Here is a 27,273-nt window from a genome sequence, read left to right as displayed (position 1 = left end):
TTTTTAACACGCGCGCTTGTTTTGTTCAAGTCTTTTCGTTTGTCCCCAAAATAACCAAAATATTTTGTTGATATACTAGTAGTTTAGTTTCTTGATATGACATTGTAATGCCCATTCAAAATCATTTAAGATTCTGATGCCTCTGTAAATTAAGTTATTGTTAACTTAAAAATAATAAACATGAAAATATTTCTATGACATGAAGTTACAATATGAAATCTATGAAGAGCCTGGCTCACTCGATACCCAAATCTGACACCACCACACCCGCCGCAACAAATTCTCTTTAGTCCGTCAGTCCTGGTCAGTATTAGATTTCGCTGAAACACGCCATCTTTTCCTCCAATCATTTAAGACGCATCCGAGAAGCAATGACTGCTATGAAGAGCCAATGACTCGACACGGCGAACCTTGGTGCGTAAGATAGTACGCTGTACCGGTATTGTATTTCAGTTAGAGCAGGACCAATACTTCAACGTGTTGGGGTGCCTTGGTAGGTTTAATTTTGTACAGGACTGAGATCTTTGAAGATCATACAAGCCATTTCCGTCGATTTATATTATGAACCCTTACTAAGGATGGTAAACACACAGTTTGTACAACACAAAATGACTGACTTGGATTTATCAGTTCTTATCATTGGATAACACAGGTAAGCGAAATGATCTTTTCAGTTCCTGTCCTGAAAAAAAAATACAGTGAAAACACCAAAAACTGTAAAGTCACTTGTTTCATCCATTTGGGATGTCATGAGAATGTTAAAGTAAAGTTTGAACCGGTTTTTGAAAATGGTACTTCTGGTAGGTGTCAGTAAATAGTACTTTCATTATTTGAATCACCTTATAACGTAACAAATTTACTAGCAATGTAGACTTTCCTGTCTCGGCGTTTCCTTGAATGAGGCACTAATGTATATGAACAAAGAATGGAAAAACGTCGTGTTTAACACTTGTACAAAAAGGGATTTAAGAATGTTTGAAATAATAGGTTTCTGGTATCATTCGGAAATTAAAAATTCTAAATTGTCAGCCGAAGAAATGCTAGTAGTCAATATTGTTTTTGAATACAAAGGTTTGTTACCAGGTTTACAGACAATATTCATTGCTGCGTTACACATGATATTAAGTATATATTTAGCTTTAAATAACCAACCAGACATGATATAATTCTTTGCATAGATATGAAAACCATAGATATACCAATGTTTTGTTATTGGGGTAAATCTTATAGCCTTACTATATTCAACTCAGGAATAACATGCTAAAGCCAAAGCAAGGAAGCATTCATTTTTGTAACCGGACTACACCGTCATATGAAACGGGTTCGCAATTTTCCTTCCAACGTCAAACCGTATCCAACTCAATACATATGATTGGAAAAAGTAGTTGAGAGGAGTCTGAGAGGTACCAGAAGACTTTTTACCAGGGTATACATTGCCCTTTTAATTATTATCTATGTCATCTACGTCATTACACGGTATGATATGCGTAAAGAATAATCTATAATTTCTTTCAAACTTGCTGCATATCGAATGCGTAGCCCGAGAATCCTGACGCATCATATATCTTTTTAATAACACATTTTGTTTTTATTACCAGTGGAATTCCATGTAGTATTTGAACCGCGCATATCTGTCCATTACATTTGAAATTTATACTTTAACTTCGTTTATAGGTGAATGAAATCACGGACGACTATAATAACTTTCTTATATTCATAGAGCGAGGCAAAATAACCTGTCAATTGAATTACTTTGATACTTATCTATATTATATTCATCTTTTTTATATAAATTATTGATGCCATATTGCATGGTAATGATGGCGGCATATCCAATTGGTCTGAATTGGACGTGTGAAGTCACAAGTTTGTGCAGACAATATAACACACAATTGTGATTTTAACTTTCGTAACTGCCGCCAATTTATTGACGCTATATTTTTGCAGACGAGTTTTGTCAAAGTTAATGCAGTTAGAGGAGTACGTGTCGATTGTCAGGTTCACAACACTTTTTCCTTCGTTGATATCAAAGGAAGAACATACAATGCATAGTATGTCACAGACCCGTAGCCAGGATTTCCCAAATACAGACCTTTGCAAGAGAAATCTTTATTCTAGCCAAAGACAGACGTTTACCCCCTCTACAATTGATTTTTGGTGCCTATATATTTTACACAAATTTCACAGAAAGCTTTCGATTATGAGAAAAAATATGTGTTCCACGAATTTAAAATTGTGGAATTCTTATCCTTCAATAATAGTACTGATCTTAATAACCAAAACACTTCCATTGCAATCTTTTTTGGTAAAATATGTATTGGCCCTAGAAGTCGTAACGGAATCAATTTTATTGTAATGATTTCAAGTTTGAACATGAGAATGGACTTCACTCAAAATATATGTCATATGAGTCGGGGTCTAAACAGAATAAAATGATTCCTGTATCTAATGATGTATATTCAGTATAATTTTATTTGGAAAATGAATGGTTATCTAAATGATGTATAATTATGTGATTATCTACATTATAAATTTAATTGATTAATAATATAATAAGAAGATTATGTAAGTTAATGTGTCGTTGACGTGTGCGAAGAAAGATTATGTTGTGATCCCTTCAATGAATGAAAATGAATGATTATCTAAATGGTGTCTAATTATGTAATTATCTACATTATAAATCTTATTGATTAATAATATAATAAGAAGATTATGTAAGTTAATGTATCAATGACGTGTGCGAAGAAAGATTATGCTATGACCGCTTCATATTAAAGAAATCTGATCTAGATGATTATACCACTAATAGCACATAATGGGATGGAAAGAGACGTTGCTATATATCATGATATCAGTCTCAGTGATGGATTTGATTTCTCATAAAATAGGTTTTAGAAAATTAATGTTAAACTATCATAGTAAGAGAAATTATATGATTGCTATTTTTTTGCAAGAAATATATATTTATGTATGCATTTATGTTTAATGAAATGAAATGCACTGCAAAATTATTTGCTGTGATTTTACGGAAAGTTCGCAAATATGTACGGAATGTAAAACTGTTATGTAAGAATACTTACAATAATTTACGTGGTTTAAGGGGATATATTTAAGGAAAATTACACTAAATCTGATGAACAGATCACCTAAATCAGGGACAGATTTAAGCGGTGGCCCAGTGGTCCTGCGCCAGTGGATTTTGCGTCGGGCCAGTAAACTTCCAACAACACTGGCCCTGTGGGCCACTAGATTTTTGAGCCGGGCTAATATAACACATATTTGCACAGTTTCTGCTCCATCAGTCACCTGTAATTTATTTCTTTATTGAATGATTGTTCGTCTATTTATATTCTTATTCTTGCATTGTTAGCAAGTTGGAAATATACGGCTGCTTTTTACGGTGATAGTAGACCTACGTACTACTTTCAAGCTCTTTCGTGCTCTATCTGATGATGATAGCGATATCACAAATACCGCATATTTGAACCCTTGTGAACTTTTGGGACTAAAAAAGGCAGGGCTACTGACTGAATTGCGTTAGTGACTATGTTCTCTACATTGAGTACATCCGGTACAAAAACAAATTAAAATGTTAAGTTTGTTTGACTTTGAGGACTCGGATAGCGACGTTTCCACATATTTTTATGGGACCTGAGAGCACATCAGACATATCGAATTGCATTTTGAAAACGAGGAACGGCCTTCTGATATCAAATAATTTTGATTTTTAAAAAAAAATTTGCAATATTATACACATTTTATGACAAATGATTGAAAATTGATATAGATTTTTCCCCAAAACATCATTTTTTTTTTGCAGTAGAACATATTGAAAAATCTGGGCCAGTAAATTTATTGCAGGGCCAGTAGGTTTGCCATTTTACTGGCCCCGAGGGCCAGTAGAAAACTGAAACCTAAGTCTGTCCCCGCTTATAGCTTACTTTGTAAAGGTGTCTTGAAACAGGAACATTTCTTAATAAAATAATCATCACCAACATAATCAACAACAAAACCAAGAAAGTTAATGATAATACTGACTTTCCAATGCCTGGGTGCATCTAATTAGAAAAAGTACATAATAACATTTATGATGCTACGAGTTAATGTAAGCGTTAATGTTATAATGATTACTATTAATGATGTGGTCATTTTCCAATAATAATGAATATATAAATTCAGAGATTTATAGTTCACAGTGCCAACTCAAAGGCCTCTGCACACTTTACACATTTTCGCTGACCCAAGACATACCTGTTCATAAACCAAGAACAGTCAGGGACGCAATATAACCACAAGAGCACAAACAGGAAAGTGCTGATGGTGATGTCGATTTTCCTTCTTACGGATGTGCGCTGATTAAGGACCTTTAATGCAAAATGGGGTACGATGATAACTAATAATAGAGATTTCATATGTGACCGTACAGCTCGAATGAGCCGTAAATTCCCTAAATTGTATTCTGAGTTACAGCGTAAAATGTGTATACAGGTCGTATTCATCGGCTTCTCTAGCTGGCGCGACATCTATCTCATTTTGATAGTCAAACACCAATCAATAATCCTATTATTGAATAGGATAATAAGCTTCTACCTATCTGGCAATAGAATTTTAATAGCTCTGGTCTTTGTTTGCTTTGGCTAAATCCTGTTCAAGTGGTGGGTTACCAGGCATTGTTTTTTGTATAGGTATGTATAACCAACAATTAACAATGAGAGAACTTTCTTGAACCTCGTTGACTTGGGGATGATTTGATATGACCGCCAATTATGAATGTTTGATATTTATTGCCAGCAATGTGGAAAAAGAGACACACATAGAAAAGAAAAAAGCTACCATTTTGTTGAAGGAGTAAAGTTCAACAAACCATACCCCCGCTACAGGATATCGTTTGAAGTCAAATAATATACCATTTTAAAGCTTATGATGTATATTTTCTAAACACAAAATAAAACAATTTTGACGGGGGAGGAATTTACGGCTCATTCGCCGTGACAGGTCACATAAATTTGTCTGCTCTTTATACATAGTATGAGACATTTGACTGATGATTGAACGTATAAATACTTGAAACTGGTTTTTGAAAATGATGTTACAATCAACTTTTAGAATAGGCAGGCTATATAGTTTCATTAACTGAAACTAACCTGAATAGTCTACAATGTCGACCGTAGATGTCATGATCTGATTATGATTAAGAACCTGAAGTCATGCTTGCAGGACTAGGCAGGTATAGCCATCAACGGCTTCCCCTCCGATATTGCGCACCATACAAACATATATTATTTCCCTTAAATTGTGATTCCTAGACCCACTACCCCTCATTTAGATGTAGGCTACCCCTTAGCTCGTACATAAATCGAAATTCAAGTCGAAATTAATTTGCCCAGCCCTGTAGTCATGACGCCCTCTGTAGTGTTTTGTCGCGTTTTTTCCTTTACACTACTACACTGCAAATTGGCCAGAACACATGGAACGCGTTCATTAATGTAACGGTTTTTTAACACATGACACGTGTTCAACTTATTTAGAGAACACTAGTGTTAATGTAGAGAACACAGGTGTTATTACCTCAGAACACTAGTGTAACGTGTTCTAATCCTTTAAACACTGGTGTTCAAAATCACTACCTATGAACACCTCGGACACATGAAAGAAATGTAACGGTTTTTTAACACATGACACGTGTTCAAACATTTTCAGAATGCTGGTGTTCAACCTTTATTTATACTTTTTCAAAATCTCATTACTCTACAATAAACAAATGCATGGTAGTATAAACAAGATATTGGCGGTGTTCCGAAGAATTCCTATGAAATCCAAGAGTTTTCACCTAAGGCAAGCCCAAGGATCGAACCCTCCCCGATCGTATCTCCCGGCCGACAGCGCAACGCCTTAACTGCTCGGCCATCTCGCCCTCTTGTGTCTCTCCGATGCTTGTTCATCGCTGTCAACAGATATAAGTTGCCCTGAATTTTATTCTTCCCTAAATCCTTCGAATTTACTCTCACTATCATCATTCCATTTGTCTTGAAAAAGACAGTTTGTAAAAGCGTTTCCACGTTGCATCGCCATTGTTGTTGTTGTTACTTATATCCCTCCTTCAAAGGAGCACCGTGTATTTCTCGCTGACACGTCGCAGCTCTCCAACGCCTCTATCTGCTCATCCACATCGGTATCATTACTACATGCGTTCCAATTTTGAACACCAGTATTCAATATAATCATTCAGAACACTTGTGACACGTCTGATCAATACTGTGTGTTCTACATTATACTAAAAGAACACTAATGTGCAAGGCTGATCATATTTTCAAAAACACTAGTGTTCTAAAGATACAATTATGAACACCTCGGACGCGTCTGTGAAGCGTCATGTGTTCGGGAAAATTTGCAGTGTAGTACTATATGCCATTTTCTCTGATAAGAGCATAGAAAGTATTTGAAAGTTGTATATCCAGCTTCATACAGTATAGAGTGCATGTTACAAGCCTACACAAAACAGCAGAAGCTAGTAGTATTTATTTCAAATTTGTATATATGAATAAACAATTTCAGATGCCGTATCACAAGTGTCTCCCGGCAATTATTAAATAAAACATATTGATACTGTAATAATTACACGGCAAAGCAGAGAAAAATCAAATGTGAAAACCCAAGTGCTATTAGACGAACGACTGAGACTTCAACAATCTCATTATAATTGGTATTAGTGTGCAAATTAAATACCCTCGCATATAATTTGTCACATGGGACTGATGACTCAGTTAAATAAGTGTAGTGCTATACATGTAGTTATCTCCCTGCAGACAATTTTGTGTTCGTTTTTACCGCCATTTCTTGTGAGGACCTTATTAAACATGCTAAATGATTACACCATTTAGATTTGACCCCGTATAATTCGATGTGGTTAAAAGAAATCCCGTTTTGCGTACCCAAGTGAATATATTGCCTGAAAGGTGTAATGAATTTGACTTCGTCCTACAAAAATATCGAGTATCATTATGAAATGTATCATCTAGATTATTACAATTTAGGTAAGATATTTCGTAAGGGCGCAAGCTTTCGGGGTTGAGTTGATGATTTGGTTACCTTATTTGATTCAGTAAAGACACGTCTGGATACAGTCAATGAAAGTATTGACATATGCTTTAAGGGCTCCGCTGCTTCAAGCCACAATTGCTGAATGTAACCTGATGAGACGAACTGTCATTTCGGTTATTTTCGTGAATACATAATAATAAAATCACCAACACCAACATAATCAATAACAAAACCAACAAAATGGATGATAATGCTGACTTTTCAATACCAGGGTACATGTACTTAGAAAAAATACATAATTAGATGAATGATGCTACAAATTAATGTAAGAGTTGATGTTATAACGGTTACTATTTATGATGTGGACATTTTCCAATAATAATGAATATATAAATTCGGAGATTTATAGTTCACACTGCCAACCCACAGGCCTCTGCACACTTTACATATTTTTGCTGATCCAAGACACACCTTATAAACCATTAAACATCAGTCAGGGACGCAAATACAATCACAAGAGCACAAACTGGAATGTGCTTATGGTAATGTCGACTTTCCTTCTTACGGATGTGCGCTGATTAAGGACCTTTTATGCAAAATGGGGTACAATGATAACTAATAATGGATTGTTATACCTTTGACCTTTGACATGTAATTGTACTCATAGTTGCTAGAAACTGGTTTCTGGAAATAATGTTACATCTGAATAAACTTTTAGAATTTTACTTTAGGTAGGCAGGTTATATAGTTTCAGTAACTGAAACTAACCTGAATAGTCTACAATGTCGACCGTAGATGTCATTATCTGATTATGATTAAGAACCTGAAGTCATGCTTACAGGACTAGGCAGGTATAGCCATCAACGGCTTCCCCTCCGATATTGCGCACCATACAAACATATATTATTTCCCTTAATTTGTAGTTCATAGACCCACTACCCCTCATTTAGATGTACCCCTTAGCTCGTACATAAATCGAAATTCAAGTCGAAATTAATTTGCCCAGCCCTGTAGTCATGACGCCCTCTGTAGTGTTTTGTCGCGTTTTTTTCTTTACACTACTAGTACTATATGTCATTTCCCTGACAAGAGTATAGAAAGTATTTAAAAGTTGTATATCCATCTTCATACAGTAGATAGTGTTACAAGCCTACTCAACATAGAGCATAAGCTAGTAAAACCATCAGAAAACTAGCCAAATAACATTTTTGTCAGGAATTTAACATTGTAAACTTGTCATATGCTTTCAAACTATTTCATTAAAATTGAAAGTATTTATTAAAATTTGTATGAATAAACGATTTCAGATGCCGTATCACAAGTGTCTCCCGGCAGTTATATTAAATATTAAACATATTGATACTGTAATAATAACACGACAAAGCAGAGAAAAATCAAATGTGAAAACCCAAGTGTTGTTAGACGATCGACTGAGACTTCAACAATCTCATTATAATTGGTATTAGTGTGCAAATTAAATACCCTCGAATATAATTTGTCACAGGGGACTGATGACTCAGTTAAATAAGTGTAGTGATATACATGTAGTTGCCTCCCTGCAGACAATTTTGTGTTCGTTTTACCGCCATTTCTTGTGAGGACCTTATTAAACATGCTAAATGATTACACCATTTAGATTTGACCCCGTATAATTCGATGTGGTTAGAAGAAATCCCGTTTTGCGTACCCAAGTGAATATATTGTCTAAAAGGTGTAATGAATTTGACTTCGTTCTACAAAAATATCGAGTATCATTATGAAATGTATCATCTAGATTATTACAATTTAAGTAAGATATTTCGTAAGGGCGCAAGCTTTCGGGGTTGAGTTGATGATTTGGTTACCTTATTTGATTCACTAAAGACACGTCTGGATACAGTCAATGAAAGTATTGACATATGCTTTAAGGGCTCCGCTGCTTCAAGCCACAATTGCTGAATGTAACCTGATGAAGACGAACTGTCATTTCGCTTATTTTGGTGAATAAAATTGCAAAAATCGTGAACTACTTGATGGATATTTTGACGGATCAATCCATATTTTAATTAACCGAATGCGTGAATAAGTGTGATACTCGTCGTTTGAGGCAAAAAATTCAGGGCGGCCTCAGTCTTGAAAGAGACGACTGTCTTACTTAGTGTGTATGTGTAAAGCGCAAATCATCACAGTTGTGACGGTTGTCAGTACCCGGTGGTTCGCTTTAACTCGGCTGGGATAAAGCTTTTGCCAATAAACAGTTATTCCCTCTTCGATACTCGTTCGGATGGTTTGGTGTTTGTGATACAGCGGAGAAGGATTATTTGAAAAGCGGTTGCAGTGAGAGCGCATCGGATGATGATGATCTTTGGCGCGGGTAGTATACAAATGTCATGTGTGTTGAGCACATGTATTGTCAAGAGATCTGTTACAGGCAATTTATAAAGTGCCGCTTGTTTTATGAAAAATTAACGCTGATGATGTGAGTGAAATAGGGCGTAAGAGAGGAGATGATGGACAATTGAGACGTGCGTAATTGATATAGCACATCTGTGTTTAACTTGAGATTAAAACCTTTGAATGCTGACGTTTTTGTGTTTTACGTTGGTTGCCGTATAATCGAGGATTGCACGTGTAACTTCAATCCTAGGTAAGTCAGTTGTTTTTTTATTTTCATCTTGAGAGTCAACATCTTCAATCTAAGACTGACACGTTTCTATGGTAATTTCTTTTAGTACTCAACCTTCGCCCTATATTGCAAGCAACAGACTCTTTCTTGTCTAGAACAGCATGGTTTAAGTTAGTTGATATATAACGGGAATATCGTTGACATAGTTGAATTATTATGTTGCCATAGAAATATCACGTCTTGGCATCTAATGTGTCTATTTCTCTCAGCACTGTTTGTTCTACTTGATGAAAGTTCTACAAGTGACATACGTAACGCATATAAACAGTGATGATGTTATTTTGCACTACGGTACAACATTAAAATAATTTACAATTCAAAAATTAGTACATTATTGTATGATATCTATGGAATAATTTAATATAGTTTCCATCGATCCATTTACTTCTTGTTCAAATAATTTCAAATATATAGCGATGATATCAGAAATATCAGATAAAATCCGTATTTAAGCGAAATAATTTGAAATATGTTGAGTGATAACGGTATGCAGGTATGATTTGACTACAATAGGGCAGCTGTTTTGAGAGTATTTGATTGCAAAGAACAAATCGATGTTTGCCCCTAAAACGATATGCTGGATATTTCCACACTGCTTAACACTCTTCACCTAAGAATTAAGGATGTACGATATGTACGGAATTTTATTGCACATTGTTTTTTAAATCTTGGGTTAAGATTAAGTGTTAAGAAAGTGTTAAGTGTTAAGAAAGTGTTATAAATATATACTGTTATGTCACAAAAATGACTTCAATGTCGGTCTTGAGATGCACGTGTAAATGGGTAAGTACGGCAGAATTTAAATGACTTATGCTTGGCAAGACATGGCCGAGTGCAAAAGCCAATGCAAACTTAATCAGCGTCTCTATTTGATGATGGGTTAGGAAGTCAAATATAGCAGGTTTTTTTTCGAAGCACTTTGGTTGACTATATGTTAATAATTATTTAAGAGAAACAATCTTTGTTGATGCACGTTGTTATTTACGTAGGGACACATAAACGCCTTTTTTTGCAGTTTCTCGACTTATTTTAATAACGTTAAGAATTTGTAAATGGCTATGTTCATCTTCGAGTAAATTTGTCAAGGAATGCAAATAGTACTTTACTTACAATTCAACAGGCCATGCAATTCCAGCACTGAGGCCAACAAAGTGACAAAAGGAGTTTATACTGTATGTTGTTGTTGACACATATTTGAAGAACAATTGCACCGGTTGAACTGAAAATACATTGTCTGAATGACAGTGCATTGTCTGAATTTCTTATCACTCCAATTAGAACCACACACTTCTTTTTACACTGCGAATGGGAATTTTAAAAAAATCTTTCAAAAACTAAGTAACCAGTTACTACAGCCAAGGTTGGAATAGAAACAAACAAAAAATACATAAGGAAAAGAAATACATAAGGAAAGGAATAATAAATTACAAATTACATTTACATAAAAGGATGTTGACAGTATTACTATCTTAGTTGGCTAGAGAATTATATCTGTCTATTTCAAATATTGAATTAACAAATTAAGGTTAGCAACTATTTTAAACTGTTGAGATTTGGTAGTTCACAGCATCTTGCGAATCATTAACAACAATAAATCAAGCAAGTTTTCAAAGTATATGATTTGCAGAATGAACTTTTGCAAAACATCAAACAGTTATTTTTCAATATTCAATTCAATCTGGTTACAATGGGCGTCTGTTATAGTAAAATGTTACTTCTAAGAAATTTCAATCATCTCCTACTACATCTTTATTCTGCGATACAATGAGACACTTTTTATCATTTATTTTAAATTAGTAAATGCATCCAAACTAGAAAGGTCATTATTTTAATCACACAGATTGGTTCTTACCTTCGTACCAGGTACCCAGACCAGGTTAACAGTTAAGTAAGCATATACTATTTTTACCAAAGCATTAACCGTGTGTTTCTATTATTAGAACCAGAGGCGCTAGTACATTTCACTTAACCGCAGGCGCTCACTGATCAAATGAAAAGGCTGAACCCAGATTAAAAAAAAAAAAAGATAATGTTGTTTTTTCAAGAAGTACCGGCTAATTCAAGGTTGGTACGTACCCTTTTAAAGGAAAGATTCGTCTAAAGTACAAATATTCATGTAAAATATTATTTTGAGAAAAAAACATCCCCACACACACAAAAACGGACTTACCGTACGTATTTATTTACTTGGACTTCAAGTATTATCTCAACACACTATACTCTCAGCTCTATTATCAAGGTATATCCAAACACACTCTATTCCCAGCTCTATTCTCAAGGTATCTGTTTGCAATATTCCTCCCTGTCCCTCCTCGTACTTGTCTGTCAATTCGTCTGTCTGTCATTATCCCTCTTTTTTTCTTACTGATTAAAATATCAGATGACACGTAAAAACAATGCATGAACACCTTTATGACAAACGCATTTGAACAAGACACAAAATCGATCAAGCATCTCGTTAGAATGCGAAGTTCAAACATTACCCAAATTAAATCAAGTGCCTCCCGAGGTATGGGAACCTCCTGCATAAAGGAAAACACACATCATTATCTAACACCCGGGAGACGAGGCTAGTATTGTCTTACGCCTTTCGTCTGCATGCATTTAACAATGCTTGCGGAATATATATGGGGAAAATTGAGGAGAGAAGCTTTTGGCGGTACACGAATCGGCGCTGCCCATCATTTTAATATTTCATCAAAAAGTTGGTTCAAATATTTGGTTTAATAAACGTGATACGTCTCACTTGTCACAGTGGAGAAACATGGTGAAATCCATCTTTCAAATGTTGTCATTTACTAGATTGACATTGCTTAACCCATTTAAGTCTAAAATTGATTACACATATACTAATATTTTGAGGATATATTGATGCATATTCATTTTGCTTGTAATTGTAATCACAAGTAGGATTTAATTTATTGGTCAAACGAAATGTATTTTTTGATGTACGGATTTCCTGGAATTAAAGTCAAATAAATCTGTGCTCAAATCATAATTAACCACAGTTTAATAAATACACACATCAGAAACATTGTATTAAAATCCAAACCCATCATATGTAAACTAAAATGCCTTTCCAATCACATAAATTCGATGACACAACTTTGCAACAGCTAGCAAACGGAAACATGACACTTTCTATGCGCAAATTAGCCAGTGTGTCCAGCAAATTTTTTCAATTGAACTGAAAGCACGTATCTGAAATCTTATCCATGTAGACTTGAAATGACCATACCACGAGTGTCAAATCACCGATGCTGCACTCCAACAAGAAACTCAATTTACACTTTTCAATTTGATCGTACTCGTAAACTAGTTTCACGTATTCTTATATTGAAACTTTTATACAAATTTTAGCGTCGTAGTGTGTCAGTTAGTTCATATTGCCTTAAGATACAATAGTCATAAAATAAAATAAGTACACGATTTTTATTCAGAGAATGGCGGCGTGAAAATGAAATTATCAACGAGGTTACACTGTATTCGATTGATTGTGTGCTGCTATAGCTAGCATGCGGCCCAATAGAGAATATCGCTAGAGGCTTATTAAACACTCATCATATTCAACAAAAAATGGATGTCAAATCTTTGCCTGAATATCTAATGCTAGAAGTGCTACTTTAAGAAGGTCAGTGCTCACCATAATCATGATAATGATAAGAATGTTTTCTGTCACACACATTTATCTCGTCATGATTAAACATTCCGCAGACTTTATAAGCTGAAAATTACATGGGTTTGATTTAAAGAAGTAGGTCGGTATGTTATTTTTGCATAATTTATTGTCCGTATTAATTGATTGACTGTGTTCTCGATGCATAATCCTTTCACTTCAACAGACAATCCATATATACACACCCACCCCACCCCCCATCCCACCCCATGTAATACACATGTACGGGAAAACACCACACTTCTTCTTTGAAAGTGTCGACTTTCCTGTAAATAAACATTAGAACATAGTTGGTAAATAACATTCTACTTATATAAAAATAAAAGATTGTGCACACTTTTAATCGTAAAGTATTTATTTTCACATTTATTAATTAATTTGATAAAAAACTTTGCATTTGTAGAAAAACAAATCAACCGATACGATTTTGTTAATGCGTAATTCGCATATAGCAGATGTTATTTAATATCCGGGGTATTTAGAATTGTATAAAAGCTATTTACATGCAAATTTTTTGACAACTTCTTGATATAATGATGTAAACATGGTAAGATTCACACTTTCCAAGCATCATTTTAAATTCGATCCTGTGTGAGGCTGTATCAACTACTAAAACATACATAATACTGATCATCTTCTTGAATGCCATAAAAAGTAGAAATGAAGGAATTGTATAGCAAACAGTATGAAACATTATAAACAAAGTGAAACACGACAGCAGTTATTATCATCGCAAACTAAACGACATCCCATGTAAATTGTCATAACGTTTAACGATACTTCTGTGCTGACTTCATATAACACAAACCAAACCCACTTTCTACATGATTTATCATATCTATATCCCGACTCTTACAGGTGACACGAAAAGCAATACATAATTTATTTGATTATAGAATAACATAATCTTGTATGCGTGTTTATATAACTAGGATGACATCAACGTTAATATTGATGCTATTCCTCACGAATCTAATAATCTTTTCATATCACAAAAATCCACTGTATAAAACTTGCTCATTTCCGAAGTGGCTAGCATGACATACCGATAGAATAAGGGTGACAACCTTCTAATTCAACCCGGAGTATATAAAAAGACGTGAGTCATTAGCCACTGAAAGGATTCAATATTTTGCCATTATGCATAAAATGGGTTTAACCATTGCTACACTGCAACATCTCGTCGACAACTAACGCCTCTATAACTTTGTGTCATTAATTTTAATTTTCTTCTTATGTACACTTCTAATCTGTATGGGCAATACAGCCCAATAAGTGCAACAATGCCTAATGTTATTTCAGCACTCTTTGATCCATTTTTCAATATTTGAAATTACAATTGGGTCCTGGAAATTGTATGTAAAGCCGAGGACATGGTATATCTTTTACGATGCCCTTGGCAGTAACTCTACAACCATCCGCAGATAAAGCATATAACACATCTCTTTGAGTTCAGCTACCAAATCGCCTAGCCTTTTACAAGTTGAACTTATGTCTAGTTAAATTGACGATTTTATTGCATCCTGAGTCTGTGTGACAAAATTCAATGCATTTGTTTGAATGATGTCGTTTGAATTATGTCGTATTGTTGAAGTTCATACTGCTTTGTTGTCGCCACTTAATGCTACTACATGAAAACATGAAAGGAATAGTCGAAATATAATCAGAAAATCGGTGGACGCTTAGAGACCTGCAATATCATACATAAATCAAGTTGAAAATAGGATCATGGTGATTGCTCTTCAAAATGGTCTCGTTGAGGAATTTTAATCACGTTAATATGGTAATAAAATGAGCATTTGGTTAGCATCAGTAACGTGATACACAATGATTAAACCTTGATTAATTATTGGAAACTTAAATAGTGCAGAAACATTATTAGCACCTGACAACATTCAATCCAATATAAGTAATTACATATCTTAGCACATAATACACGTATTCGGTATGAATTAAGCCTATAGATTTTGCTTTTCATATTTGAATAATTAAATGGTGATTGGCACTCGCGAAATTTTGTTTTTGCAATTCTGATAAAAGTGTCGCCTTTCCAGCAGCAAAAAGTACATCAAAGAAAACGCATCAGATGAATTCTATAAAGAATATTCATAAGTAATTAACACTTGCAAGCCATAGGCCAACACACACCCCACCCAAGCCACACCGATACACACCGGAACCTCACCTACCAATCAAACACGACTGTAAGCTACTGTTCACACACACACCCACAATTTTGATAACAGCGCTAACTTTCCAGTACCAGGATGATCATACATAAAAATATTGGAATAATCAGATTAAGGAACAAACTAAATTCAATTTGTAACGGGCACTCAGGATGGACAATTGACAGCCATTAACCTGTACACCCCACCCACACACCTCATACAATGATATAAACACGTATACATACACCTAACGTTGATAACAGTGTCGACTATCCAGTTGCAGTGTGTACAAACACAGAATTATTGCGTCAAAGTACAGAATAAAGTAGGATTATAAAGGTATGGCCTCCAAAGGAGGAAATTATACACCCACCCACACACCCCTATTTACACCTTGCACGTATATATCCTTTATTGATTCGATGAGGAAATTATAGTGGGTGAAAACTAGCCAAAATAAAATACAAGAAAGTAATATAAATACTACTTGGAAATGGAAAATAGCAACAGAAATAATGTACACCCAGGTGGGCACGCAAAACACATATACGCGAACTCTCTACCCCTCTAACTTCCCTGCTCTACCTAACTTATTATAAATTTCCAAGATTTTTCCTTATGGAGCAAAATTATCATCATAAGCTTATACTTGAACCCATCATTGGCTCCACAGAGCATACCCAATGGGACCGCACACCATAAAACCCCTACAGCTTTGGAGGGTATACCCCCTGGAGATATGTTCTTGATTGGGTCAATCAATTTACAACAATTTATAATGTATTGTGGAACATTTTTCCTTTAATAAAGAACATTGTTTTTTATCTCCACAAGGAAAGCTATCTCCATAAGGTTGTGTTTAAACCCATAATTGGCTGTACAAGGTAACATTCATCCTTTGCAGACAAATTTGGGTCTTTAGGTAAGTCTATGCTCTCAAGTTCAAAGAACTCAAACTTCTGATGCAGTATATATGAGTAAGAAATATATAAGGGTTCAAGCATCATTGTGATATTTCATCAAAATATATAAATATGTAATTTACACCTTCAATTACGTTTATTAGAAATTTGTATTCCTGTGTCAACTGGCTTGACGGATTAGTGTGCCGTTTGGTTTACATTGGATTCGAGATATGGAAAATATTTGAATTCATAGGCGGTATCTTCAGTAGTAGTAGGTAATGGAGCAGTTGGTAGCCGTGGTTATACATAAAACTCTTATGGTACTGTTTTATTTCAATTGACACAGACAACGCACTGGCCATATTGTGTTGATTTTAAGCTCGTTGTGGAAATTTGTATCATTTATTTATTTATTTATTTATTTATTTATTTATTTATTTATTTATTTATTTATTTATTTATTTATTTATTTTTAAAATATAGTATTTTTTTAGTAGTAGTATAGTAGTTCCTCAATTAAATGAACTCCATACTACCAAGTAATAAACATGATAAATTGCGATATCGATATGGTTTTTGCGACACTCTTTCATAATAAACTCAATATGGAGTAATGAAAATACCTTTTAAAACTATGTTACTATAAAGCTATGTTATTGATATTGTGGACTAATATCAACATGACCTGTAACTCAATTTGTGAAACTGTGGTAAATATAACATCAAAGTATAACATTACGGCGGCAAATCAATTTCGGATAAATTTGAAAAGTGTCATAAAAAATATATGTAAAAAGAAACCCCATCCATGCAGCAACTACTTGTAGTAGTCGAATAGCTATAACTGATTCATCGTTTGATATCATTTGTATCCAAATAAATCCAGAATGAATCTTAAAGAAACATTAATATGAGCATAGCTATATAGCGGGCTCCTTATGTTTCTTCTGAATATTAGTGACATTTAGTGAAGAATGTTGGACTTTGGAAGATAAAAATGAAAGTGTAGTTTGAACTTTTCCCACAATACTTTACAAGAAACAAACAAAACTAGAAAAACACATGAATGTTGCACAAAATACTAACGGCGTGCCCAAATTTTGCTCCACCTCTCGATGTGCCAAATATTCTTGCCTCGGCCTCCAGCACATGCCAAACTTGGTTACCCAATTCTTAAATCTTAAACGGTCTTTCAATATGATAGGAGCAAAATGTGTAGCATATTTGAACGTTTTCATACGATTTTCTACGCACTTTTTATATTTTTTAGATGTAATGAAACGGTACCTCAAAAAATCAATTGTCTCACACTTGGCTTGCCAAACATTTCCATGGTCATGCTAAAGTGAATTTACACTTTTCTGAAAGCCTTTCTCGTCAACTTTGTTGATTATACGAATACATTTAAGAGGTTGCTTAAAATTACACAAATTTGAAAGAAAAAGTATCAATTGCAATACCAACAATTTAATCGTGTTTTTGCACAAGCATTAGAGTGACTACGCCAACCTCACAATACCTTGACATACGAACGCAGAATGGCTAGGATACACAAGGATATTCATACTTTGTGATGGTGTGTTCCAATGCATTATGGGTAAGCATTAATGTTCATTCGGGTGAAACCCAGTGCCGCCTGTAAATTATTAAAAGTGGTAAAGATACGAAATAGTAAGTGCTTCAAAGATTTCTGAGGATCCCTTGTCATTTGAAAGCTAATAGAGAAGTATAACACGCCGACTTGTAGGGAATCTTTCTGCGTCTGAAATTACACGCCAGTAAAAATCCTATAGTTGTTTTAAAGCGATCAAGCACTATGTGAAAAGAGGAATATGCCATTCTTATTTGTTATTTTTTGGACTAATATTCTGTGGACATTTTTGTAAAATGTACATTGGGATTTAGAGATTGAATAATCATTCAGTTTGTTCTTTTATTGTTACGAATATCTTGATGACCTGAAGTTATGACGGCTGTCATGCTACCCACATTTGACGCTGACACACACAAAAGAACAACAACAAATAAACAAAAAAACAACCAAATAATGAAATAAAATAATAATAATAATAAAACAACAACAAGCAAACTGTAGTCCTCACTCCCGAGTGTGTTTATGGGGAGTTAATAATATGCGGGGATGTTTGTGTACTAATGGCTATTCTATGCCTGTGGGCGTATTAAGTTTTATTCCAGTGTTTAAACGGGGTGTTCAAGTTTACTTTCAAAAATCGTTTATTTTCGATAGGAACAAACATAACACAAGGAATGAAGTATAGCCATGCAGTGAAGGTGAGAAGGGTCTAGGTATCGTTAACCGATAAATAAATCATTCGGCTGAGCAAACACGTACCCTCATCCCGTATTTGTAACGATATTTGTTTCACCTATCATGCCTATATTGATTTAATATTGCAAATTGCTCACAAGATACGAAGCGTCTCCACATCAAGATTCAAGATTCTCTCTTACTCTGTGCTAACATTGAACACATTAAACATCACTTTTTTATTAGGAGACCATTTTGTAAAACAAACAATCGGGGTTTGTGTGCTTTCCAAACATAAAAGCAAGTTATTATTTAATTGTAAATGTTAGCCTACATAAAATACAATAAAGCAGCCTTTTACAAACATCACGTAATTCTATTCCAATACAAGTTGAGCATGTTTTATTCCACGACATTCAAATTTCATTGTAGAAATCTGATTCCAAAAAGACACAGTAACTTAAACTCATGCTGGTGGTTTTTTTTATTACAAGATTCATTGACATATATGTATTTTTCAGTCTGTTTGTTACTGTCTGCATTACAATTTGACAAATATCAACATAAATTCAATCACATGTTGAGGAAAGAATATGAAATTTGGTGATTTTAATACAACTGTGGCAATAGTGTTTGTGTTTTCTCACAATTCTTCAAAACAACATGTGCTTGTGACCTAAAACGGCAACAAATGTATGTGTGGGTGGGGGTGTGGGTGTGGGGAGTGGGATATGCATTTGATATCGTGTCCCCCTGTCACTCACCTGATTTACACCCTTAGCGATGTTATCAACAATAGAATCCGTACAAGAGATCTAAAACAAAACTATTTGATATATTGAGTGCGCATTGTCTCTAAAGGTAAGGGGATGATTAAATAACAGGGCAGCTGTCTTGAGAGTATTTGATTGCAAAGAACAAATCAATGTTTGCCCCTAAAACGATATGCTGGCTATTTCCACACTGCTTAACACTCTTCACGCAAGTATTAAGGATACACGATATGTACAGAATTTTATTACACATTGTGTTTTGAAAGCTTGGGTTGATTATTAAGGGATGACCCTCATAAAAATCACCTTTTCTTTTCTTTGGACCAAAAATGGCCTAAGACACAAAAAAATGGGGGGAAAATCAGGAACTCTGACTCCAACATTGTTTGACAAATGACCTGACGTACATTCTGTGCAAATTTCATAGAAATCCGGTCAAAAATAGGGTCCACTGACCTTATGGTTAAAAATCACCATTTTGGCAAAAACACATTTATATCTAGAAACACCTTTTTAATTTTAAATGCAAATTAGATGGAAATTTATTACATGCAACATGTAAAAAATCAGGCACTTGAAAAACAATAAAATACATAATAAATATCACTGCTTGAAAAACAATAAAATATATTAATAACATTAACTTCTGCTTGGCAAGAATCGACCGAGTGGCAATGTCAATGCATAAATCAACATCTGTAGTTGATGATGGGTTAGAATGTCAAATCATTTAACAGAAACAACCTTTGTCGATATATATTGTAATCTGTAGGCAAACTTTGTTTATCAATAATATTTACACGTTATTACATAAGGATATACCTAACTTTAACGGTTCTCAAAAAGTTCAGATTTTGTTATGAACGGGCCATGTTCACCACCTTCATTTGGATGATTTAATCTGCAATATAATAAGATTTTTTTAAATCATTTTTTATAAATTTGTAAATGTATTCCAAACCAGTAATGTCAGTATTTTAAACTCACAGATAGATTCTTATGGATCGTACCAGGTACCCGAACCATGTTAACAGTTAAATAAGCATAAAGTGTCAAAACAGGAATTGTATGTTTCTATTTTTATAGTCACAGGTGCCAGTTAATTGCAAGCGCTCACTGTTCACAAACAAAAAACTGATTCCCATATTTTGTTGGTATTGTTTCAAGAAATACTACCTAATTCGAAGTTTCTACGTATCCTCTTAAATAAAGCATTCATGTAGAGTGCAATTAGGGTGACGATATTTATGTAAAATATTTAATTCCTTTATGAAAACGAACCTACGTATCTCCATGTTTGGTTGTCTGATATCATCTCAACACACTCTATCATCAAGGTATCTATTTGCAATATTCCTCCCTGTCCCTCCTCGTACTTGTCTGTCGATCCTTCTGTCTGTCATTATCACTCATTTCTTCTTACTAAACTGATTAAAATATTAGATACGACCCACGATCACCTTTATGACAAACACAATTGAACAAGACACAAAATCGATCATGCATCTCGTTAGAATGCGAAGTTCAAACATTACCCATATTAAATCAAGTGCCTCCTGAGGCATGGGAACCTCCTGTACAAAGTAAAACACACAACATTATCTAACACCCGTGAGACGAGGCTTGTATTGTCTTACGCTTTTCGGTTGCATGCATTTTGTAATGCTTGTGGAATATATATGGGAAAATCGAGGAGAGAAGCTTTTGGTGGTACACTAATCGGAGCTACTCATCATTCTGATATTTCATCAAAAAGGTGGTTAAAATATTTGGTTTAAACATGATTAGTCTCACTCGTCACATTTGAGGAACATTGTGAAACCCCATCCTTTAAATGTTGTCATTTCTTGGATGAACATTGCTTAACATATTGAAGTCTAAAATAGGTCACATGCATTATGTTGCATGTTACAAGCGCGTAAATATTCATTTCTGTTGTCATTGTAATAAATGAATCAAAAGTAGGATTCTATTTATAGTGGTCAAATGTTATATATTTGTTGCAAAGTCTAATAAAGTTTTGAGTAAATTATAATTAACCACCGTGTAACAAATACACACAAATCATGCAATCATTTCAGAAACAATATACATTTTAATAAGAAATCAGATGATATATAGAATACAACTGTATGCATCATATTCAAACACAAAAAGTTTGGATTCAATGACACAACTTTGCAACAGCTAGCAAACTGAAACATGACACTTTCTATGCGTAAATTAGCCAGTGTGTCCAGCAAATTTGTTCAATTGAACTGAAAGCACGTATCTGAAATCCTATCCATGTAGACTTGAAATGACCATACCACGAGTGTCAAATCACCGATGCTGCACTCCAACAAGAAACTCAATTTACACTTTTCAATTTGATCGTACTCGTAAACCAGTTTCACGTATTCTTATATTGAAACTTTTATACAAATTTTAGCGTCGTAGTGTGTCAGTTAGTTCATATTGCCTTAAGATACAATAGTCATAAAATAAAATAAGTACACGATTTTTATTCAGAGAATGGCGGCGTGAAAATGAAATTATCAACGAGGTTACACTGTATTCGATTGATTGTGTGCTGCTATAGCTAGCATGCGGCCCAATAGAGAATATCGCTAGAGGCTTATTAAACACTCATCATATTCAGCAAAAATGGATGTCAAATCTTTGCCTGAATATCTAATGCTAGAAGTGCTACTTTAAGAAGGTCAGTGCTCACCATAATCATGATAATGATAAGAATGTTTTCTGTCACACACATTTATCTCGTCATGATTAAACATTCCGCAGACTTTATAAGCTGAAAACTACATGGTTTTGATTTAGAGAAGTAGGTCGGTATGTTATTTTTGCATAATTTATTGTCCATATTTATTTATTGACTGTGTTCTCGATGCATAATCCTTTCACTTCAACAGACAATCCATATATACACACCCACCCCACACCCCCGCACCCACCCCATGTAATACACATGTACGGGAAAACACCACACTTCTTCTTTGAAAGTGTCGACTTTCCTGTAAATATACATTAAAACATAGTTGGTACATTCTTAAACATCGGACCAATCTACTTATTTAAAAATAAAAGAATGTGCACACTTTAAATCGTAAAGTATTTATTTTCACATTTATTGATAATTTGATTAAAAAACTTTGCATTTGTAGTAGAAAAATCAACCGATACGATTTTATTAATGCGTAATTCGCGTTTAGCAGATGTTATTATCCGAGGTATTTAGAATTATATAAAAGCTATTTACATGCAAATTTTTTGACAACTTCTTGATATAATGATGTAAACATGGTAAGATTCACACTTTCCAAACATTTCAAATTCGATCCTGTGTGAGCCTGTATCAACTACTAAAACATACATAATACTGATCATCTTCTTGAATGCCATAAAAAGTAGGAATGAAGGAATTGTATAGCAAACAGTATGAAACATTATAAACAAAGTGAAACATAACAGCAGTTATTATCATCGCAAACTAAACGACATCCCATGTAAATTGTCATAACGTTTAACGATACTTCTGTGCTGACACAAACCAAACCCACTTTCTACATGATCTATCATATCTATATCCAGACTCTTACAGGTGACACGAAAAGCAATACATAATTTATTTGATTATAGAATAACATAATCTTGTACGAGAGTTTATATAACCAGGGTGACATCAACGTTAATATTGATGCTATTCCTCACGAATCTAATAAGCTTTTCATGTATATTATAAAAATCAACTGTATAAAACTTGCTCATTTCCGAAGTGGCTAGCATGACATACCGATAGAATCAGGGTGACAACCTTCTAATTCATCCCGGAGTATATAAAAAGACGTGAGTCATTATCCACTGAAAGGATTCAATATTTTGCCATTATGCATAAAAATGGGTTTAACCATTGCCATACTGGGTAACATCTCGTCGACAACTTACGCCTCTGTAACTTTGTGTCATTAATTTTAATTTTCTTATGTACTTTTATATTCTGTATGGGCAATACAGCGTAATGAGTGCAACAATGCCTAATATTATTTCAGCACTCTTTGATGCATTTTTCAATATTTAAAATTCAAATTGGGTCCTGGAAATTGTATGTAAAGCAGAGGACATCTTTTACGATGCCCTTGGCAGTAACTCTACAACCATCCTCAGATAAAGCATATAACACATCTCTTTGAGTTCAGCTACCAAATCGGCTAGCCTTTTACAAGTTTAACGTATGTCTAGTTAAATTGATGATTTTATTGCATCCTGAGTCTGTGTGACAAATAAGGTTCCAAATTTCAATGCATTTGTTTGAATTATGGGGAATTATGTCGTATTGTTGAAGTTTATACTACTTTGTTGTCGCCCACTTAAGGGGTGGGGTATGAACGTTTGGACAGTATTTATTGTGGGACATTAGAGCACATCAGACATATCGAATTGCATTCTGAATACGAAGAATGTCCTTCTGACATCAAATAATTTTTATTTTTTTAAATTCGCAATGTAATACACATTTTATGGCAAATGATTAAAATTGATATTTTTGATATTTAACAGTACTCGAAGTAAACTTTATAAATCTGATGATTTATACTTAAAGTGTATGTAGGTGGGATGAAAAGCCGACGATCAATTGAAAATTTGGACCTTTCGTATTGAATATATGGATTTTTTTTCCAAAAACACCAAAAAAAGAGGAATTTTTGGGGAAAAAATCCATATCTTCAATATGAAAGGTCAAAATTTTCAATTGACCGTCGGCTTTTCCTCCCAGCTGCATACACTTTAAGAATATATCATTAGATTTATATAATTTACTTTGAGGACTGTTATATATCAAAAATTTGAAAAATATCAAATTTTTATAATTTGTCATAAAATTTGTATTATATTGTGATTTTCAAAAATTAAAATTATTTGATATCAGAAAGACATGCTTCGTATTCAGAATGCAATTCGATAGGTCTGAGGTGCTCTCATGTCCCACAAAAATACTGTCGAAACGCAATAAACGCTCATTCTAGATCCCTTAATGCGACTACATAAAAGAAATAACATGAAAGAAATAGTCGAAATAGTCCAAAATCGGTTGAAAATTTGATCATGTGATTGCTCTTCGAAATTATCTCGTTGAGGAATTTTAAGCACGTTAATATGGTAATGAAATGAGCATTTGGTTAGCATCAGTAACGTGATATACAATGATTAAACCTTGATTAATTATTGCAAACTTAAATAGTGCAGAAACATTATTCGCACCTGACAACATTCAATCCAATATAAGTAATTACATATCTTAGCTACTTTAATACACGTATTCGGTATGAATTAAGCCTAGAGATTTTGCTTTTCATATTTGAATAATTAAATGGTGATTGGCACTTGCGAAATTTTATTTTCGTAATTCTGACAAAAGTGTCGCCTTTCCAGCAGCAAGGTGTACATCAAAGAAAACGCATCAGACGAATTCTATAAAGAATATTCATAAGAGGGAAAGTAATAAACACATACAAGCCACAGGCCAACACACACCCCACCCAAGCCACACCAATACACACCGCAACCTCACCTCAGTCACAACACAAACACGACTGTAAGCTACTGTACGCACATACACACAAGCAATTTTGATAACAGTGTTAACTTTCCAGTACCAGGGTGAGCATACATAAAAATATTGGAATAATCAGATGAAGGAATAAACTAAATTCAATTTGTAAAGGGCACTCAGAATGGACAATTGACAGCCATTAACATGTACACCCCACCCACACACCCCAAACAATGATACAAACACATATACATACACCTAACGTTGATAACAGTGTCGACCTTCCAGTTGCAATGTGTACAAACACAGGATTATTGCGTCAAAGTACAGAATAAAGTAGGTTTATAAAGGCCACCCATAAGGAGGAAATTATACACCCACCCACACACCCCTACTTACACCTTGCACGTATATATCCTTTATTGATTCGATAAGGAAATTATAGTGGGTGAACACTAGCCAAAATAAAATACAAGAAAGTAATGTAAATAATGCTAGAAAATGGGAAATGGGAAATATAAACAGAAATAATGTACACCCAGGCGGGCACACAAAACACATATACGCGAACTCTCTCTACCCCTCTACCTCTACCTAACTTATAATAATTCTCCAATTTTTTCCTTATGGAGCAAAATTATCATCATAAGCTTATACCTGAACCCATCATTGGCTCCACAGGGCATACCCAATGGGACTGCACACCACAAAACCCCTACAACTCTGCAGGGTGTACCCCTGGTGACATGTTCTTGATTGGGTCAATCAATTTACAACAATTTATAATGTAATGTGGAACATTTTTCCTTTAATACGGAACATTGTTTTTTGTCTCCACAAGGAAAGCTATCTCCATAAGGTTGTTTTTAAACCCATAATTGGCTGTACAAGGTAACATTCATCCTTTGTAGACAAATTTGTGTCTTTAGGTAAGTCTATGCTCTCAAGTTCAAAGAACTCAGACTTCAGATGCAGTATATATGAGTAAGAAATATATAAGGGAAGCATCATTGTGATATTTCATCAAAATATATAAATATGTAATTTACACCTTCACTTACGTTTATGAGAAATTTGTATTCCTGTGTCAACTGCCTTGACGGATTAGTGTGCCGTTTGGTTTACATTGGATTCGAGATATGGAAAATATTTGAATTCATAGGCGGTATCTTCAGTAGTAGTAGGTAATGGAGCAGTTGGTAGCCGTGGTGATACATAAAACTCTTATGGTACTGTTTTATTTCAATTGAAACAGACAACGCACTGGCCATATTGTGTTGATTTTAAGCTCGTTGTGGAAATTTGTATCATTTATTTTGTTATTTATTTATTTATTTATTTATTCATTCATTTATTTTTAAAATATAGTGTTTTTTAGTAGTAGTATAGTAGTTCCTCACTTAAATGAACTCCATACTACCAAGTAATAAACATAATAAATTGCGAGATCGATATGGTTTTTGCGACACTCTTTCATAATAAATTCAATATGGAGTAATGAAAATACCTTTTAAAACTATGTTACTATAAAGCTATGTTATTGATATTGTGGACTAATATCAACATGACCTGTAACTCAATTTGTGAAACTGTGGTAAATATAACATCAAAGTATAACATTACGGCGGCAAATCAATTTCGGATAAATTTGAAAAGTGTCATAAAAAATATGTAAAAAGAAACCCCATCCATGCAGCAACTACTTGTAGTAGTCGAATAGCTATAACTGATTCATCGTTTGATATCATTTGTATCCAAATAAATCCAGAATGAATCTTAAAGAAACATTAATATGAGCATAGCTATATAGCGGGCTCCTTATGTTTCTTCTGAATATTAGTGACATATGATGAAGAATCAGAAGATGATTTAAGCACTTCCCAGCACTCCACTGGGGTCAACATGCGGTTAGCAGCTGTGTGAGTGAACATGACACCACTGCCCGGGACCACTGCATCAACGTGTATGGTTAAATTTGAATTTGGACTGATATATTTACAATAAAAACACATTCAAAATGTCGGTCGATTTCACATTTTATGTTATCTACAGAAGGTGTGAATTATCCTTCTTGCATACATCACTTTAGATCTGAAATCGACTAAGTAATAATGACACACGGGCAATTCTAAAACAACATCTTTTGCACAGACTTCAATGGGATTTGAGAAGTTAAGTGGCAGTTGAAACTCGCGTGATAACACTTTTACAGTGCATGATGG

General features: G+C 34.3%; 1 long non-coding RNA gene across 3 annotated transcripts in view; it reads left to right on the top strand.

Annotated features, from left to right (window-relative positions):
- Positions 1-475: 475 nt before the first annotated feature.
- Positions 476-27,273, top strand: part of LOC140155281 (uncharacterized) — a 245,989-nt gene continuing 219,191 nt past the window's right edge. For 2 of the 3 annotated variants that reach the window (XR_011859366.1, XR_011859368.1), the window contains exon 1: positions 9,220-9,667. This is a non-coding gene — a long non-coding RNA (uncharacterized lncRNA). Of the gene's footprint in view, positions 653-9,219; positions 9,668-27,273 lie in introns of those variants that run through there. The other variant, XR_011859367.1, reaches the window with a different exon arrangement.

Source organism: Amphiura filiformis, chromosome 6, assembly GCF_039555335.1.
Source record: "Amphiura filiformis chromosome 6, Afil_fr2py, whole genome shotgun sequence".
Classification (NCBI taxonomy): Eukaryota; Metazoa; Echinodermata; class Ophiuroidea; order Amphilepidida; family Amphiuridae; genus Amphiura; species Amphiura filiformis.
This window is presented reverse-complemented; position numbering and strand designations above follow the sequence as displayed.